The following is a 19,530-nucleotide window of genomic DNA, read 5'->3' on the forward strand; positions in this document are numbered from 1 at the left end:
TTAAGAAGCATCAGCCACAGTATTAAACAGCCGTGCTCAGCTGAGATGTGACTGAATCACAGCTCCTCCAGCTCCCCCGTGTCGCTGGCAGTTAATGCTCAGGTTGGAGAAAGATTTAAATATTCAGTAACTATTACATCAGTTAACTGCCATCCTGGCACCCCACAGAAAGTAATGATGCCTCAAGTCAATCAGTCTTAATGTGCCTGTGAAACAGGTAGCATAAATTGCAATAACTGTTAAAAACTAGCAGCTTTTCAAAGTATTAATTCCCTCTTCACATAATTGGATAGGACACCAGGGTGGCTGGTAATATTTTTTATGAGACTGCCCTGTCAGGAGTGCAGATTGTCTTTTGAGGCAGAGTGATGGTTGAGTGCAAAGTGACAGTGAATCTTGGAAATGGGACTCCTTAGAACATTATTTGCCATAAATTTCCAAGAGGATCTCTACTCAAGGTCAGCTGTAAAAGTGACAGCCTTCAAGCAAAGCCCAGTCCAGCTCACCATCATCGACCTGGGTTTCAACAAAAAAAAGCACCTTCCGACTTTACCAGCCTGTTCCAGGGTGTCTGTCCCACCACTGATCTGCTGAGAGGGGAGCATGACCCAGTCCCACGTGAAGGCCTTTAAAAGTTGGGCCAATAAAAGATGGCCAGTCTCCAGGCAGATGTCAGAAGACTCATAACCGAGGACAGCCAATGACTTGGTTCCATAAAGACTTAAAAGGTTCAACTTCAGGATTCATTTGGTCTTGTGTGCCGCCTACTGAAAGGTGCTGCTCGGTTTACTGATCCCTCTCTAATGAGCTCAAATCCATCTACTGTATGGATCGAGCAAAGAATCCATTTTAATTTTCATTTGAGAGAATTTGTAAGCAACAATTGCAGACACCGGTGGAATGATGAAAAATATCAGTGGCTGCTGCATCGACAAAAATCACCATTGTTCTAATTTATTAGCTGAAAGCCATTGATGAAAGAGGCTGCCTGTCCACTCAGCAAAGATCCACTGTCGTTTTATAAGTGCCCTGTAACTGAGGCTAATGGTTGGAATCTTTTTTTACAAGCTGTTTCTATCAGGTATATGACGCCGGTGATCTGTGTGACTGGTATTCAAGGGATTAGCCAACTCAGATCATCCAATCTAATTTCAGGAGCAGAAAATATGAGTGGCTGTTAACAAAGGCTGGCTGCTGCTCTAGCAGGACTTCCATGTTGCTGCTGCTGAATAACACCAACACTGTACCATATGATGGTGTAAGATCTTGTTATGTGTTCACATTACATTCATGTCTAGCAGCATTCCTATTGAAGGTCAAGAGCCTTTGGTCATTCAGCAAACCCACATACAGTACACATGAGAGGAATACGTTCATGCAGTGGTTATGTGCATGCTTCCTGCCTTCAGGGTGCTTACTGGCAAGTAAATGTGAGCAGCTTTTGAAACTACAACACAAATCCTGTTGGGTATTCGTGGACGCTTTGACAGCAGAGATAGCAGCGTCGGCTACTGAACATCAACCTTTGCAAAAATGACCACATTGATTCATGTTTCCATGACCCAGTGTGTGCTTAAGGAAAGTGTACCTAAATGTATCACTGTCTCTGCTCAACGCAAGGGTATCAGGGTTACTACAAAACAGAAATGTAACCTTGATTTACAATAGCAGCAGTAAGTTACTGTGCACTGTGATGAGTTAGCTGTCTCAGGTAAGATGAAAGTCTCTGCAATTCATACTGAAGGAAGTGAAAAAGGAAGCTGCCTAAAACAGAGGAGGCTAGTGTATGCTTTAACATAGGGCTGACAGGAATACATGATATACTGCAATTAAAGTGAATGAGCTAAACCATTTGAGAAAATACAGCTATATTTATGAATCACTACTTAAATCTTTTAATTGTAATTAATATCCTTGGTTAATTAATTGCTATGCTGTATTTGTCTGTTTTGTCAACATTCATTTTAAAAGTGACAAATATGTGGCTATGTGAGTCATCTTTGTTTTTGCTATATCATCAAAGGTAAAGATATAATTACAATCTAATATTATATTAGCTCCAGAGCGTGCGATTAAACTGTACCTAATCTCTGTAAACACATATCTGTGTGAAGGCTGAATTTGCAGGATGGGAAAAATATTTTGTTATATGCAGCATGTGAAGAGCAAAAGACGATTTAACATTGCTAGCTATTTTTCTTTTTCTAAAAATAATCTGGTCGTAGACATTGTCTCTCGAGCTTCAAACAATGACCTTCCATGGAAGGATATCCACTGGCTACCCTGGAAGCGCCAGAAGACTGACGTTTCTCCCAGAGGCTAAATAGTTATCGGACGACAGCCGATGGGTTCAAATATTGAACTGTACCAAGAGACCACTGTGAGATAATGAGTCTATGTCTATCAACGAGGCAAGAGGCCTCATTCTCACATCACAGTTGAGAAGAACATTGAGCCAATAACATAGAGTTTTACCTTTTTGAAGCAAAATTATATCACTAGGCAAATAGTGGCCTGTGGACCAAATCTGGTCCTCCAGAATATATTTGACTCACAAGAGTTTCAAACTTTCCCAGTTATAGCTACATTAAAATATGAGCATTCACTTTCTTTTCAAACAATAACAGATGCACAGATAAATGTCAGTCCAATAGACAGATAGCACAAATGAAGCAGGCGGCTTTTGTTGCATGTGAAAATGGCTTTTTGGCCTTGTGACATCATCAAGTCCAGCCTCATGTACAATCCTCAGTTCTGTGTCATAAATGTCACTTAAACGAATTAAAAGAAATAAAGCAAACATGTCACACAGGACTTCCACTGCGTCTCTATAAGATCGCCCCCTCCCTTCACCTCTCTTGTCTTCTCAAAGTCTTTGGTGTGTGTCTGGCTGTGCACGTGTGAACATGCTGTGTGTAGTTTACTGACATCACACAACACGATGTGACCTCTTGCTGATGTGCACAGCCACTAACATTCCATGCTGACTCGTGCAGCTTTAATGAAAAATGTAATCCCTCGCTATCTCAGATGCCACCATTACATTTACCCAGACAAGCCGTCAGACTTGGGTGACATGCATATTCCTCCACACAGGGGACGGTGACATGAGATAGCAGCAGACTTATTCTGCTCCACTCCTCAGCCCCGAGTGATAATTTTCACAGGCCGCGCAGTCAATCACGCCGCGCCGCCCTGCCACTGGCAGCAGCCCCGGCCTTTGGTCGGACTACTCTGCCTTCATGGAGAATAAACACCACCCGCTCTCTGTCTCCTCGCCCGTCTACACGCTCATCTGCCGATTGGCAACAGCTTGTCTTGTGACAGCGCGGCATGCAGCGGTGGCGTGTGTGCGCCAGAGATAGGCCCGCTCCGAGATTTTATATAATCATCCTCTCTCAGCCTCTCTGCACCCTTTCATATTGCTGCGTCACTGCTTCCACGCTGATTCATGCTAATGATCTTAGCTGATGCAATTTGTAAGGAACATAGATGCGACCAGTCAAAGAGTTATGCAAATGTGTTCTCTGCTTTCTCTCTGTTTGTTCTCTGACTCTATCCTCAAGTGTCTTGTATGTTGATGGGGTTGGAGGTTTAAAAAGAAAAGAAGCATTGTTAGCGCGAGCTTGTGTGCAAGGACGAGCATAATCAGGATGTGGTGGATGCATAAATGAACAAAGACGTGGTTGTTAGAAATCAATACCTCATCTACCAGGCAAGAAGATAAGACTGTCAGCCTGATTATGCTGCTAATATGTGTTAATTACAGGTTTGTGCAAAGGCCAGTTTACCTCAAGACCATATTTTCTGCACTAATCAATATTTTTATGATAACTGACTGTCTCAAGTAAAATGGATGTAGTCTCTCTGATATCACCCACAGTTTCTGAAGAGCTGTTGCGGATCCAAAAATGGGCAAAGACGTGGAGTGTGAATGGAGCTGAGGCGGGCTCAATGAAGCCTGGCTCCTGAAGCCACCTGTGACGGCACAAACCTGTCAATCAAAGTGTCCTAGCTCTTAATTCTGCATAACTTTAAGCCTTAATATAATTCAGACAGGTGAGTTGTATAAAAATTCACCCTCAGTACAGTTGTCATGAATGGGCAAATTAGCTATAGAGGCCAAAACAGTTTTTTATACCAGGCTGTAAACATGTTTATTTCTGCTGTGAAGTTGGACATTTGAACATGGGTGAGACCAAAACAGAGCAAAAGGAAAATAAATATTGGACTTGCATTTAACAGCATGTTTTCTGCCAACTATCACAGAATTTTCACTTCATTCTTTTAATGTCTGGACTGAATCTCAGATTCATCAGAAACGAGTGACAAGTCAACTTGGAAGATGGTCCTCTGTCCACCACATCCACAGTTGCCATTTTTCTGTCTGTTTTCTATCTGTCGGACCATTTACACTTGACACTGATACTTGTATAATTATCTCAATTCTGACTGCAATTTAACAAATGAGTTACGACTTGTTGTCTACTACTATTAGCTTTTGTAAGGCTTTGATAAGCTAGCAGGAAGAGATAGAGTCGTGATCTTTTGACATGGTAGGTGGCTTTTTTATTACGTACTGTGGTCAAGCTGAATGGATACTTTTACACCTGAAGCTGTGGTCTACAGGGGTACAACAACAACTGAGATGGATGGCTGAATACCAGTGGAGTTGTATGTTATTTGTAGTTGGTATTGATTTTGTGTCAATGAGGGAATCCACTACAGGTTTCAGGTTGATCTAACAGGAGAAGCACAGCAACGACACATTTGGACAATTAAACCCAAAGCTCATCATTCAGAGAACAGCTTGGTGAGCAAACATTGTTTTCCACTATTTAAAACCATCCACAAGAACGATCAACTGTTTGCACACATTCTCTGAAAAAGACACAAATTGCTGAAGCAGTTCAGAGACTGCATGATGGTAAGAGACATAACATTTCCCTCCACCCACCCCATCCCCGCTACCAGGACAGATGTGAAAGCTTTTAAAGCGACTGCAAGTGTTCATTAGAGATAAGGGAGTTTGTCTGCCCACGTAATTGCCCAGCTCGCGTGGCAGACTGTATATGCCAGTCAACTATTACCAGTATGACAGCAGCCTGCCAGGCTACAGCAGGTGCTCTTGTTCCCTGACATTTAGACCCATTTAGGTTCATTAGAACTGAGACGACAGCGGGGCCTTTTGTGTTTGTCTGTTTTGGCTCGCACAGAAGATAAATGAGTGGCAACTTAAAGTGCTTTTTTAACTTAAGCTCAGCTGTGGTTCAACAAGTCTGGAGTGGAAGACGAGGCACCAGCCCTGTGTGAATAGAAAGTCTAGAAATTCTTCATCGCATCAGTAAGCTGCAGGTTTGTGATTCATGTATATTAAGACAAAACGAGGCAAAATTAATTGTAGAGGGCATTCCATGCACAAGATAAAAGGGACACAGGGATGGATGAATGAAATCATCACCAGATCGCAGTCTCGTATTAGAACAGTCTCACAGAGGTGGTGAGGCTCAGGTTCTAAAAGCAATATTGTTTCAGTTTTCTACAAAAAAAACTGATTTGAAATAATTTTCATGCTACACCCTGTATGCTTGTTCTCACTCTATGTAGCTTTGTGCGATCACCAGCAAGATGTACGTTTGTAGCGCTTTACGGCACTAAGTCACACACCACTGACTATTTGACTGATTTTGGTGGAACTGGATCATATTTTATGGAGAAAATGTTTTCTGGTTTTCACTCTGATATCCTCCGACTGCCTCAGCTCAGAACCGGAGCTAGTGGCAATGTGAACAGGCTCAGCAGCTGACTAGAGACAGAAAAGGTTGTTGACTGAGGAAGTTAAACTTGGTTGATGTTTGGCTGTTAGCACAGTTGTCGACTCGCTAGTTTTTGATCATAAGTACTGTGATGATAACAAATACACGTGCACGGCTGTCCATATTTACTACAGTGGGATTATATTAAAATCTAAATCACAAAAATACTGCGTTACATAATGTTGCTTTGAGTTGTTGAGTCAATCTTGCAATCGCTCTCTTGTTGGCAGAGATGTATAGTAACGAAGTGGAACTACTTAAGTACTGTACTTAAGTACTAAAATGCAGTATCTGTACTTTTTGGAGTATTATTTTTTTCCCCAACTTCTACTTTTACTGCACTACATATTTTTGATGAATTTAATACTTTTACTCTGATACATTTTTCATGTGCTGAATTGTTACTCGTTACTACTGTAGCGTGACAAGGCGATATTGAACAAACTGCATTTATTGCTGAACGGTTTGGTTCCAGGACTCGGTTACTGTCGGCCGTAACCACGCCAAAAAAAACAACAACATAACAGACCTGGTCTAACATCAACCTCGCTCGTGCGCCGTACGTCATACACCTGACTCACCCAGGCGCGCGCTCTCACCTGCTCCCCCGCCCCCTCGCTCTCGCATTCATTCAGACGCATTCACAGACCATGGGAAATCACAGAACTCTACCATGAACATTGTAACACTGTAACATTAGAAGTTGTGCCTTAATAAATATTTGAAATAATATAAACAACAGTACTTGTACTTTTATTTGTACTTTTACTTTCAGTACTTGAGTAGCAATTTTTTTTACATACTTCTACTTGCAATACTTAAGTACAAAATATTTTGAATACTTTTGTACTTTCACTTAAGTATGGTGTTTAAAGAACACTTCAACTTCTACTTAAGTCAGTTTTTTGATATAGCACATAGTACTTCTACTCCACTCCTTTACTCCAGTACTTTATTCATCGCTGCTTGTTGGTCGTCTTTTAGAAGAGTGTGTTTTTCTCATAAGAGCCCACATCTGTGGTTTCTTTTAGTCCATTTACTCCAATTTACACTCATGTACATTATGCATTGTGATAAGCATTTTTCAAGCTTATCACACCACTTTGGAATGATTTGTAAAATGGAATTGCCTTTTTTATATTTTTGCCTATTGCTGTTTGTCAAAGTTATGTTTGTATGTTGTTGTTGTCACATGGTAATGCAGCACTCATCTCAAAGGTAACAGCCTCTATCCCCTCACACCAGACACAGGACGTCAGTGGTGTCTGTCCATTCAGTCCACACTGACACTGCACCATTGTCCTCAGAGCCGCATGTCCTGTCAGAGACAGTCAGAGACAGGACATGTGGCTCATCTTCACCAGGTTGGTTAATATTACAAATTGATGGATTGAGTTTTAAAGGAGGCAGTATGGGAGTAGAGAGGAAGAAAAGGTCATTGCTTTTTTATTTCACTGACTTATTTAATTTATTTCTGCCTTCCACTGTAGCTATATGTACCTACAGTGATAAGGTGATAGTGACACTGGAGACCTTTATGCATTTGTATGGACGAAATAAAGGCATTCACGTGATTCAAACTACTACCTTTGGAGATTATGCAGAGTTCGACTTTGACCTTAAAAAATATGCGGGGTGGCTCGTGATGTGCAGATTATGTTTCTCTGAGTTTGTTACAAGTAACATGATAGAGCGATGGATCATCAAAATTGCCCATTAGAACCAAGATCTGACAACGTTGTGGAAACGACCATACAGATAGACAGTTCGTCACAGACGGGAGTTGATGGTCGGCCTCGATCTTTTGCTCGAGTGTGTGCTCTTGTGTGACTTTGGCATTTAAACATGTTCAAACTGACCAATTAAGGCAGCAGTAGACCAACACCTCCTGTGTTCTGCAACCTAAAATGACTGTTATTTTCAAGAGAGTCTGGTGGCTTTGAACACAGAGATGTTACAGCTGTTTAAACACAAAAGAGATATTAGTCTTTAACAAAGAGGGCAAATTCTGTCAGACACCTCAAATAATAATCTAAAAAACACTTTTAGTGGGCGTACATTGACGATGTGCAATTGCCCCAAAGAATTGCAGCCTGTTTCACAGCTGGTGGCTGCAACACTTTCACTCAATGATGGAGCAATTTTAAAAAATGTTGTCCCCATTAGTCCCTTAGACACAGAAACACAGGTGCAGATTGAATAATACTGTAAAAACTTTTCCTTTAACAGGGGCACCTCAGCACTATAATCTAGCCATGTCTCTGAAATTGAATCTGAACTCTTTGCAAACTTTTTTTAAAAGTGTCACTGTTGTGACATGACTAGAAACAAGTGAAACAGTCGTTTGGAAAACAGTCAGCACTGCTGTAAAGTTGACTCTGTGTGAAAACACACGAGCGTGGCCTTATTAGTTTTGAGTCAGCAGCTCCTGTCGACTGATGAGTGTCTATACCAGACACAAAAGTTTCATTTGGGCACACAGGAAGCAGCTATAGGAGGCGGGACATTCTTCTCTATTGCAGCCTCACTTTGTGATTGCGGCTAACAAGACAGCTGTATTTTTATGTACAGAAATCTTGCTGACTTCAAACTTTAATTCTCTAACGCTGGCATTTTTTTGTCAGTTCAGTGAAAAGTTAGCTGGAGTTCAGGGAGTATTTTGGAATCCTCAGTCTGGTTTCATTTTTTAAATTGCCTGTTTAAATGACATACTGTGCAGCATTGCAAACTTTAGCATTGCATAATTTCAAAGAGAATATTTTTACTGTTTTGAGACAGACAGGATCTATCCACCCAGCTCAGAGTCTCCAGGGAGTGCCAATTAGCTTGTTTTCCTTGTCTTTGATCATCCGAGCTGAGATGGTGCAACATCGTGCCACACTCAGGTGATGACGAGATTATCTCCTTTGTCTGCATGTAAAAACCGACACTGAGAACGGATCACATTTGTTCCGTCGTTAAATGTCCGGGTGATGCGTTGTGGCACCGGCGGATGAAGGAGATTCCAGCAGTAAACATAACAAAAACACGAGGCTATCTTTAACAACCCGCTGCGCTTTGAAGTGGATTAAATAGAGGAGTGAGTGTATTAGAAACATCTCAAAAGACAGAATGACTCTGCAGAGCTGGCGTGAAGCCACAATGGGATCTTTAGGAGGGGTTTCGGGTGATTTGGCCCTGGCACTGTACCTTCCCCCCTTCCTTTCAAAGGACTTCCAGGCCAATGCGAGCGTGGCTGTGTCCTTCCCGCAGTGAGTCCATAAAGATGACTGCGGGAGATGCTGGAGGGGACACAGGAAGAGAGGACTGCCCTAAAATAACCAAGCTGTTCAGGGGTTGACGGCAGCGTCCACTGATAAGAAGTGACAGGGGTAGCTGTGGTTCTGTTGGCAGGCATCGAGCCCATTTGGCATAACTGCTCTCGCTGGTGAGGTGGTGATAACTTTAGATTGCTGAAATCATCAGGCGTGAAGCCCTGAAAATGGACATCAACAGGAAAGATAAATTGTGATGAGAAAGCGGGCCAAAGCCGATGCCCTGCCTGCTTGACGGATGCAAACACGCCTTCTGAGTAACGCAGTCTCCTCTAAGATACCCAGCACACATCAGGCAGGCTGTTGGCAAAGCCGCTCCATCCCTTCAAGTTTGATCTAACTTCCTCCAGGCTCTTTAAACGGTGGTGTGTCACATCCTGTGAGCGAAAATGGAGTAAATATGAGAAATAAACAACTTTAGGAGTTATTCTTCACAAGTGGGAGGAGGACGAGTGAACTCCCTCTACGGTCCCTGATGAGGCGTTATGACAGTAAGTTTAATAAAGCATGAAAAACTCATTAATAAGTAATGCTCTGCTGTGTTGACAAATAATGTGGAGAGCATCAGTTTCAGGCCGGGAGTAAATCACGTCGACGTGAGCAGCCAAACATCAAGTCGCTGAAGCCAAATCAGGAGGTATTTCAGCGAGGACAGCTCGGCCTGCCTGCTGTGTACAGTCATGCATCACGGGCAGAGGAAAGCTTACAAGATCCTCCCGCTGGTTGGCTGGAGTGCAGACAGCTCTATTTCACAGTATGTAAGTCAGCCCTAATGTCTTATACCATAAAGGACTAGTGCAACATTGTGAGAAAGCTGATTTGCCCCCCCCCCAAGAATACCACGAGGAGATCAAACTCAATCATGTGACACAGTTAGCCTTTGACTCCATTGTGGACAGCCAGTCGCTCTGTCTACAATGAAGATGTACGCCTTGAAGCATCAGTTTGTGGTGGAAACTGGCACAGCTTAGTAATTAATTTACAAAAAAATAATGACTTACTCTTGGACTGCCAAAATCAAAGATAAATGAGAAATAAATGAATAAATGTTTCGATAAATGAATCAATATGTCATTATTAAAAATGAATGTAGTCATTCATTCATAAAGTGTGGCATGAATTAATATTTCTGTATTTGTATTAATTTCCGTTGATTTAGTTTCCCATTTACAACCCTGTTTCCAAAAAAGTTGAAAATTCTAAATGTGATGTAAACAAAACATGATGATACGTGATGATATGACTCCAAATTAACAAAGACAACTTATCAAATGCTGAAACTGAGACCTTTGATTGTTTTTGTGAAATGACATGCCCGTTTTAAATGTGATGCCTGCAACATGTTTAAAAAAAAAAGCTGAGACAATGGCAACAACGTGGGTATGGGAGTGCATTAGTGCGCATGGCATGATGCATGATGGTGACAGGTCAACGTCTTTTTTCATGGACAGCCTTGCTTATTTCAGGAAGACAATGTCTCAGCAGATTCTGCATGTATTCAAACTGCGTGGCTCTGTAGTCAAACTGGTCTGTCTGCAGTCCAGACTGAGAATGAAAAACATTTCACTTTAAAGATGACAGCACAGACTCAGTTCACAGATGCTTGCAGTGTTAAAAGAAAAGCTCATGATGAGCGGTAAACATCCTGTCTTCGTGTTATTAGCAATTAAATATGGAGTTTCAATGTTTTGAACGTCATCATATTTTGTTTTTACATTTTACACACCATTACCTTTTTCAAAACAGGGTTGTATTTTTCCATTCTTTTTATTCCTTTCATTTATTTCTATACTATTTTCAGTTATTTTCTGTAGCTTCTCCTCACAGGCTCCATCTCCCAAAAATATGTAAACTACATATAGTGTACATGTCTCACAGAAACTGCATGTGATTAAAGATACAATCTACTCAACTGTCAGTCAGGAGACTCTGACGCATGCCACTGCAGGATGTGACTGTTGTGGGTTGCAGGAAAGTTGGAATCTCAGTGAGACAAGAAGAACACCGGGAACAGCTGGCTGCTCGCAAGAAATAGTTCCATCACATTACTTCTCCTAAAATGACAATCAGGGTGTTAAATTCAGAGGTGCTGTCAGGTGTACTTTGTCACTTCACCGACAGAGCCAGGCTAGCAGTTTCCCTTTGTTTGCAGTGTTTATGCTAAGCTAAGCTAAGCAGACATTAGTTTTTTTTAGCAAACTTTTTATCTCACCATCAAAAGAGAAAGTGAAAAAACACATTTCCCTCAAATGTGGAACTGTTCCTTTAAAGCTCAACGCAAAGACATCACATGCAGTCTGTGATATGACAGAAAGGAGAGGCAGGCCGACAGCTGATAGCTGATAGCAGAGTATTGGCTCACATGTCAGAGCAGCCTGTGATCTGGGTGTTATTGTACAGGCCTGTGCCACACACACATTGTAATGAGATCCTGCTGCACTTACATCCAGTGTTATGGACCATGAAGATAATAATGACTCAAGTTGGCCACTTTTGTTAAAAAAAGAGAGAAACATTAATGGTATTCTGCTATTTTACAGAAGCTCATCTGCCCATGGCCACACTCACCGCCGCTTTATTTACAGCGAACAGCGAGTATAAAAATCAGAGAGCTCATATAAGCTCTGCCTCATAACCCAGGCCTTGATCGTCATCTATTTTCTTTGTGCCACACATACAACCACATTACAGCCCATGTCACATCTTAACAGATTTATTTACAACTTCCTTCTGCCTAGAGCTGAAGGGACTGAAAGGGGGCAATACACAGCACCTGTGTCCAACCACACCCATCACAAAGGATTTGTCTTCACTAATTACACAGATAATAAATGTATCACTGACATGTTAGTTCATTATTAGCTGCCTTTGAACAAATAAAGCCGGTTTCAACACAACAGCTCGGACGATTAGCCACGCTAATAAGCTGCAATGTTTAGATTGAGAATTTTTTTCTTCAATGTACAAAAACCTTCCTGTCAACGGAGATAAGTGAAGAATCATTACCTTCATTTTCTTAAACTGTAAAACTCATTATTATGACTAAAAGCCGATGAGCATGCGGCCCTCGCCTCTGATTCTCTCATTGTGTCAGCAGGATGATTCAGCACCGCGGACAGCGACCGTGGCCCGACATTTTTCAAAAATAAAAAAATAAAAATTCACAGCGACCGTGGCCCGACATTTTTCAAAAATAAAAAAATAAAAATTCACCTTCCTCTGCAGACAACTCTGCACTGTTACACAGGTTACACCGGGCTTTCTGTCTTTTGTCCATTCAGGCTCGTTTAGATTATTTTTTTATTTCAAGTCATAATTTAAACCTGTAAAATGTTTTGGGTGAAGGTTTTATTCAAAGATAATCTTCAGACTGATTAAAACTTAAATGTGAATTCGGTAACACTTTTTATGAAGACCATATCTACAATGCATTATGGGGGCATTCATGGTGAATTCATAATGCTTTATGACACTCATAAACATACATAACATACATGTTTCCTGATGCACTATATCAACAGTCATAACATTATAGATAACTACTAACTACAGGTGTTTCATGCATGCTGATGACTAGCTCAAATAAACTAGAGGTTGACGGCTTATGAGGCATTATAACAATTTTACTTTTAATTCTCTGCATTTGAGCTTCTCACAGAATAATCAGTTATGATGCAGCACAGGTTCTTTTAAATGCATGAATCACACATTACTGAACACCAACAATGAAACATTTATGAAGCATGAATTATTATCGATGCATCAAAATGTACTTCATTTTATGTAACACACACAGTGATAACATGACACTGCATAGGCTGTTATAGCACACTTTGAGTCCTTACTAGAGCTGACTGTTGAGGCGTGTGTATAGTTGAGTATAGTCATAATGTATCATAAAACCCATTAGTCAACCTCTAGTTTATAACATAGTTTATAAGTAGTCATAAAGCATTATAAAAGCATTGCAATTCAGTGCTCCCATAATGCACTATAGATGCAGAAACATTTGGCACATTTTTTATTTGATGATTTGATTGATCCTTAAAAAAAAAACTTATAATTTCACATTTCTTCTTTGCCTCTATTCCCAACAGGTTTGGTCAACCTGGGAGTTCACAGCTCAGGTTTCTCACCCTCTTCAGTAAGGTCACAGATCTCAGTGAGGGTGTAGGTTTTGTATAACTATAAATATCATCTCAGGGATTTATTTATATAAAAAACAATTAGCAAGAAACAACTTATGGTGGTGAGATTTAGTTGGAGATGGTTATAGATTTAGTTTTAATATTAAATATATCCACTGTTATGCAGTTGATGCTTTATGTTTTATTTGGATCTTTAGCACAGACAGCACTTTGGTACTGAATTATATCTGATACTACTCTCTTTGTTTAACTTTAAATGAAAATTATTTTAGATTCCAAATTATCCAAAAAACATGCCAAACAGCAGGAGAATTGTTCTCAGCCTCGAGTACTGTGTGCAGACTTTGATCTCCAACAACCTCCAACAATAAGGTAGGGCAGACTGTAGCAAGAAAAAAGTGACTGAACGGCTGCAGTTAACCTTTCTGCTGTGTGTGCACAGCAACTGAATGTGACTCAGGTGAGCATATCAACATCTCGCCTGACTCCTCTCATCTGGATTCCAGCGGCTGGATGAAAAAAAAAAAAGCTTAGAGAGACTTCACTGAGAAAAATCTGCCTGAAGGTGTGAAAGCTGGACAGGGGTAAAAACAGGATTTTAAGATGAAGAATGGCTCAAAACATGAAAATAAGACCACAGTTCTAATAGGCTGGAACTATTCCTGAAGAATCATGACTGGAACTAAACAATCTTTGATGCTAACAGCTCACAGCTGATTTTTTTTTATTTCCTTTTGTCAAATGCTACAAAGAAGTCCAGGGTTTTATGATCTGGAGATAGTTATTAGTGAACGCGTACAGTATATGAAAATGTCACAGTATATAAGTTTAGTGTTCAGCAAAAAATATATTGTTCAACAGTGACATGTCAGCTGCCTGCTTATAAACTGGCGTGCATTATCCTGTCAAAAGCTGACTGTGGGCTGAGCGTTTTTATTATATACATACAATGAAAGACAGTCAGCAAGCTGAACATCGCTCCTCTAAAGGCTGTAGACATACCAAAGCTGAAATTACACCCTGAGAGCACGGTGCAATCAATGTAAATGATGCAACGTGGCGGCGCATATTTCCCGCCTACACGTAAAGACTGAGACTTGCATAAGTCAGTGAAGTCACAGGTGGGTTCATTATGTGGAGTGTGAAGGTGTCAGCCTCATTAAGCAGAAGTCAGATCGGTGGAAAATGATCATACCACTGGGACTGTACTGTGCAACGTATTTATCACTGTGCCAAAAAAAGAAGAAAAAGAAAAAAAAAAAAGAAAATGATGCTGCTCAAGTTTTGAGAAAAACTAAATCTGAAATATGGAGGCTGATGTTTGGAATATAAACAAGAACACAATCCATGAAGAGTGACCTGACCTCCAGTGTCAGACTGAAACACTTTATATTACAAAGAATACTGACACAAATATTATCTGCTATGTTTTGTTTACATATATTGTTTATGATTTATTTTCATGAATAATGTTTCGTATGAAAAAACTTTTATGTTCTGTGTTGTGTGACACATTTAATTGTGGAAAGACGGCATGTGAAGCAGCTTATGCGCCGCTTCAGTCATTTTTCAGTGGACATTTTTTGAAGATTTTATGCTGTTCAAGTGGACTCATTTTCTCTTGGTCTCTTGGTTGTGTGCAGCCAGCGAGGTATGTTTATTTATGTTTGCTACATTATTCATACTTGGTCTCTTCATTGTCTGCTTGAAATGAATGCATGCTCATTTTGTACACTGTCCTGGTGGAGTTGATGATTGTGACTAAAGTGCAACTGAGATGAATAAATCCAGAAGAATCAGTGGATACATTATGTCTGTAAGTACTGTTGGTTCTGATACCTATGTGTTAACCTATATGATAAAAGAATTGAATTTTAGAATTGCAGAATTAATTTTATGTTATTATTGCTGGCATGGATTTTATGGAGTCCTCACTGAGGGAATAGGTTATTAGCCTAAACTATCCATATCGCCATTACAAAAATGATTTATTATATAATTTGGCCAAGAGTCAAGGCTGCACAGGTCAGCTTTACTTCATAATTCATATATGCAGACAAAGGATTATGTTGTTTTGATTATAATTCCACAATGCAGGCAAGAGCTAACTTGAGACTTGGCTACACATTCATAGGTTTTTGATATTTTTTCAAATAATCAACCAATATTTTCACAGTTTGATGTACTCAGCATTTTATACTATTGTGTTTATTTGAATGTTAAGCAGTTTGTATAACCTGAATACATGCATAGATATATACTCACTTCTAATCCCTGTGTGGGGGTCATGAGGGAATTTTTTCAACAACAACAACAAAAAAAAAGGTTTTCGCCCTCACCTGAATTTTTGCAGAGGTCATAAAGGTTCTCAGACTCCCACAGAGGGGAGTATATAGTGAATTGAAAGTATTGGTTTATTGGTACTGTTACATAAAAGAAATGGTGAGAACAAAGCAACATGAACTTTCCTAGAAACTGAGAAGGTATGTCAACATGACCGAGAATAGAACCATGTACCAAAAACAGGATACACCTAGAATTCAAGCATAAAAACAGGATGCATCTTTTGTCTTAGAATGTCCAATGTCCAGTGTGCCAAGAACGAGAGCACTAAAAACAAGTACAAGTATTAGAATTGTGTGTTTTAACGCAGTTGGTGGTTAATGTTGAAGGTCAGGACATTTTAGTGTTTTACAGATATTTATCGAGACTCAGGGACACAGAGCTTGAAACCAGGACAAGTCCGGACAAACCAGGACGTCTGTTAAACGTGTACTTCCAGCTTTTTTATTTAGGAGACAGACAAGACGGCGCAGTAGGACACTCATCAGGAAGCTCGGTTGGGTTAGTGTGTCAAACACTGACAGTAAGAATGGACAGCGTCACACATGGGTTTCTGAAGAGCTCAAAATCGGTGGTGCTGGTTGCCGCCATGTTGGCAATCCTGCCTCTTCCGCCTCCCGGCTAATCTACAAATGGGCAAAGATCATTGGAGGACCTGAGGCGGGCTAAATGAAGTCAAACAAGTCATTTGTCTTGACGTGGTACATTAAAGCCTGAGCCTAAAATGTTTGATATTCACGGCCCTTTAGAGGATGAATCCCCAGATCCCTTGCCATCAGACCAAAATATCAATTTGCACAAAAGAAAAATCTTTTGGCAAGTAGTTGATTGTACCTGTGTGACTATATGTGACAATTAAACTTACACTTACAGAGTTCAAAATTGCTGATTCATCAGTATGTTTATTCTGTCTAAAGTATTGTATTGTGTGATGTATTTAACACTGCAGATGCTGTTAATGATGATAGATGAACAAATGAACAAAATGTTTGTGGTTCATTACAGTGACAATCTTATTAAAATCTCCAAAAATCATGAAACACGGCATCAGTATTGATTTATATCAGATGCTGCTGGTGAATGCAGCTTTCTCCACCCACTCACTTCTGTTTAGAATACAGTCACTTCCTGTGGGTGGAAGACTTTTCCCATGACTGATAATGCCCGCAACCAGAATTTAATTTGGGAAATTAGGACAAATATAGAGCATTTCTATCACAGAGAATCAGATATTCATCTCTCCTGCAGCCCTGCTTTGTGATTTAACTCGGGCAGAATGGCTTTGGTTTGACTTAAAAATCCTGCCCAGAGCAGCTTTAAGCAAATCTTGTCAAAGAGAGCGATGTGCGGGGTCAGTGGTCTCTACTGAAGATAACCACTGAAGGTCAGGACATTCATCCACATATTAGATGTACTGATGCAGGCATCCGCTGGCGTTTTCAGAATGGATGGCCCTGCTGCACTCATCTCCGATCCAATCCCCTGCCCGGCGCTCTGCTCCCCACTTTTCATCCCCCTCACCGTCTCCCTCATCTCCATTGTGCTTGTGAGGCAGAAGCAGCACCTAATCATGGAAAATGCCGGTGTGTCCTCAAGCTCGATGGAGGTAGCGGCACAGATGGAGGACACTCCTGACCTGTGAATTTATTTGTTAACCCCAAGGTCAGTCGCTTCAAACAACAGTTATTTTAAAGAGCTGGCCCTCCGCTGTGTTGTCTCTGCTTTCACCTCCAATTCCACCCATCGACCATCATTCCCACTTTTCACACTTCCTGTGACATTTGCATGTGCTTGTATACTCTCTTCATATAGAGACAACAGAGCACTGGCCTGCTTCCTGCTTGCAGGTGTCCACACTCATAACTGATGGCTACCCAGTGCAGCCTCGGTCTTTAACTGAAAGCTACAGAGAGACTCCACTGGGGCAGTTAGAGTTTAGTGTTTAGGGATTTAGTGTTCACAGGCTCAACGCGAGCTTTGCGTGGAGTTCTGGGAGTCTTATTTATACCATATTTATAGCGTCTAGCACCCTTTCTGATTCATTGTTTCCGAGGAGAAAATTAAAGCTGACACGGCAAAGAATTAATAAAACAACGGCATGATGGTAAGTGTTTTTACAGTCTCATCCATGACCACGACGACCAGGATTGTGACAGTTATACTAGCATACGTAGGAAGCTCTTGTAAGCACTTATTGTGATACGTTAGTATGAGCTGAAGCTTAAAGGACTAGTTGGGTTTGATGAAGTGGGGTTGTGTGAGGTATGCACAGTCAGTGTGTTACTTACAGTAGCAGCGGTCAGCACACTCCCAGACTGACAGCCAGAAATCTCAGAAGTCAGTAAGTACCTCATATAACCTCATTCGCTTTGATGCAGCGAGTCAATGTGACTCCTGCTGTGAGGGACAGAATAACTATATAACACCATATAAAGTGATATTTTGCAGCAGTGTGTGGTGTATTTATCAAACTTCATGCTTGGAGTTCTACTGAGCCAGTGAAAGCAGTTAGAGAAAGCATGATATACTGACTCTGGAGGAACTTTCTAAGGAAAAATATAAATAAATAAATAGAATTACTTTGGCTTGGGGAATACTAATTATCTTCTTCAGCAGCCTGACAAACATCGACCACTGTTACGAAGCGGCTCTAATGAGATCAGTTCTTCACACAGCTCTGGGATCAGCTGGTCATGTTACAGTAATAGTCACAGTGACTGGTCAGATTGGTATTTGGGTTTGGGTTGCTGTAATCTGAGTTGCCCTTTAAATGTGTGTTAATACATTATTTCCTCATTCGCAGAGTCACAGTGAAGACTCATGGGTTATTATTTCATAACAAGCTAACTGTTCCAAATGAGATCATCAATAAAATATGTATTATACATAGTTGGGTGAAAAGAAAAGTTTTAATCCAAGTAAAGAATCAGCTGCATTGGTGAATGTTTGTGAAGAACGATGGTAAGATCTTTTTTTAAAGGTGATACTTGACGTGGTCATGCGACTTTCTTAAAAATGTGGGCTTACTGTAGGCTTTCTGAGCTGACCACAATCATGGCTTTTTACTTTATTCTATAACAGACAATTGAGAACAGAAACTAAGAGACAAAACCAGAAATCAGCTGGTTAAATTTTGTGGAAGCAGCATTAGACTGTTCTGAATGTTCTAACAGTTTGTGCCTAAGCTAATGATTGCTTCAGTACTGTCCTCTCCTGTCAGTCTTAAACACCAGGTAACAGCAGGTACCTGGCCATGTTTCCAGTTACAATACAGGTAAAGGTGTGTAATAACCAACATAATGTGATTCGCAATGTCACTACCTCATCATGGTGTTATACTGCTGTTGTTCTTCTATTTATTGTATATACTTTTTTTAAATTTAAATTTGCCTTTACTTTTTATATTTTATATTATATTCACTATACATCTTCCATTCCTTTCATGGTCATTTCTCTTAAACAAACACTGTTATTGAAGGTTTTGCTCCATAGATAGTACTCTTCCTGAGAACAGTTTGCAGCTGCACGTGAGAGTACTCTGTCTAGTAGGACATCATAAACTTTTGACACAACCTGTCTAGTAAGATGTTCTGTGTCTGCTCTCAGTTCTAAACAAACTCAAGTGGAGTCTCCTCGTCTCTCTCTCTCTCTGTGTAGGCCTTGAACCTGCAACTTCTGCAAAGATCTTCTTTCTTCAGACCCCAGGGGTAGACTGCCCTGGAGCCTAGGATCACCACCAGGGGATTATTCTGCCCCTTTTGTTGAGGTGGGATCTGTCTCTGAGTCAGCCGACTCAGTGCTTTTTTCTTGGAGATTCGTCTGGATATCGCTCAAGGAACGCTGTGGCTCCTCAGCTGCTGCGCACTGGCTCCAATGGAACCAGGTGTCTCCTTTTCCCCTCAGGCGGAC

The 19,530-nt window shown here is 40.6% G+C and overlaps 1 protein-coding gene across 3 annotated transcripts in view; it reads right to left on the reverse strand.

The window, feature by feature from the left end:
- The window catches only part of LOC104932424 (heparan sulfate glucosamine 3-O-sulfotransferase 5), an 81,925-nt gene that overhangs the window by 43,578 nt on the left and 18,817 nt on the right, over window positions 1-19,530 (reverse strand). Inside the window, exon 2 of one of the 3 annotated variants that reach the window (XM_019278565.2) lies at window positions 11,044-11,184. The exons of the other annotated variants lie outside the window; for them this stretch is intronic. The gene's annotated coding sequence lies outside the window, so the exon portion shown is untranslated. The remainder of the gene's footprint in view (window positions 1-11,043; window positions 11,185-19,530) is intronic. 3 annotated transcript variants of the gene reach the window in all.

The sequence above is a fragment of the Larimichthys crocea genome, chromosome XI (assembly GCF_000972845.2).
Source record: "Larimichthys crocea isolate SSNF chromosome XI, L_crocea_2.0, whole genome shotgun sequence".
Lineage (NCBI taxonomy): Eukaryota > Metazoa > Chordata > Actinopteri > Sciaenidae > Larimichthys > Larimichthys crocea.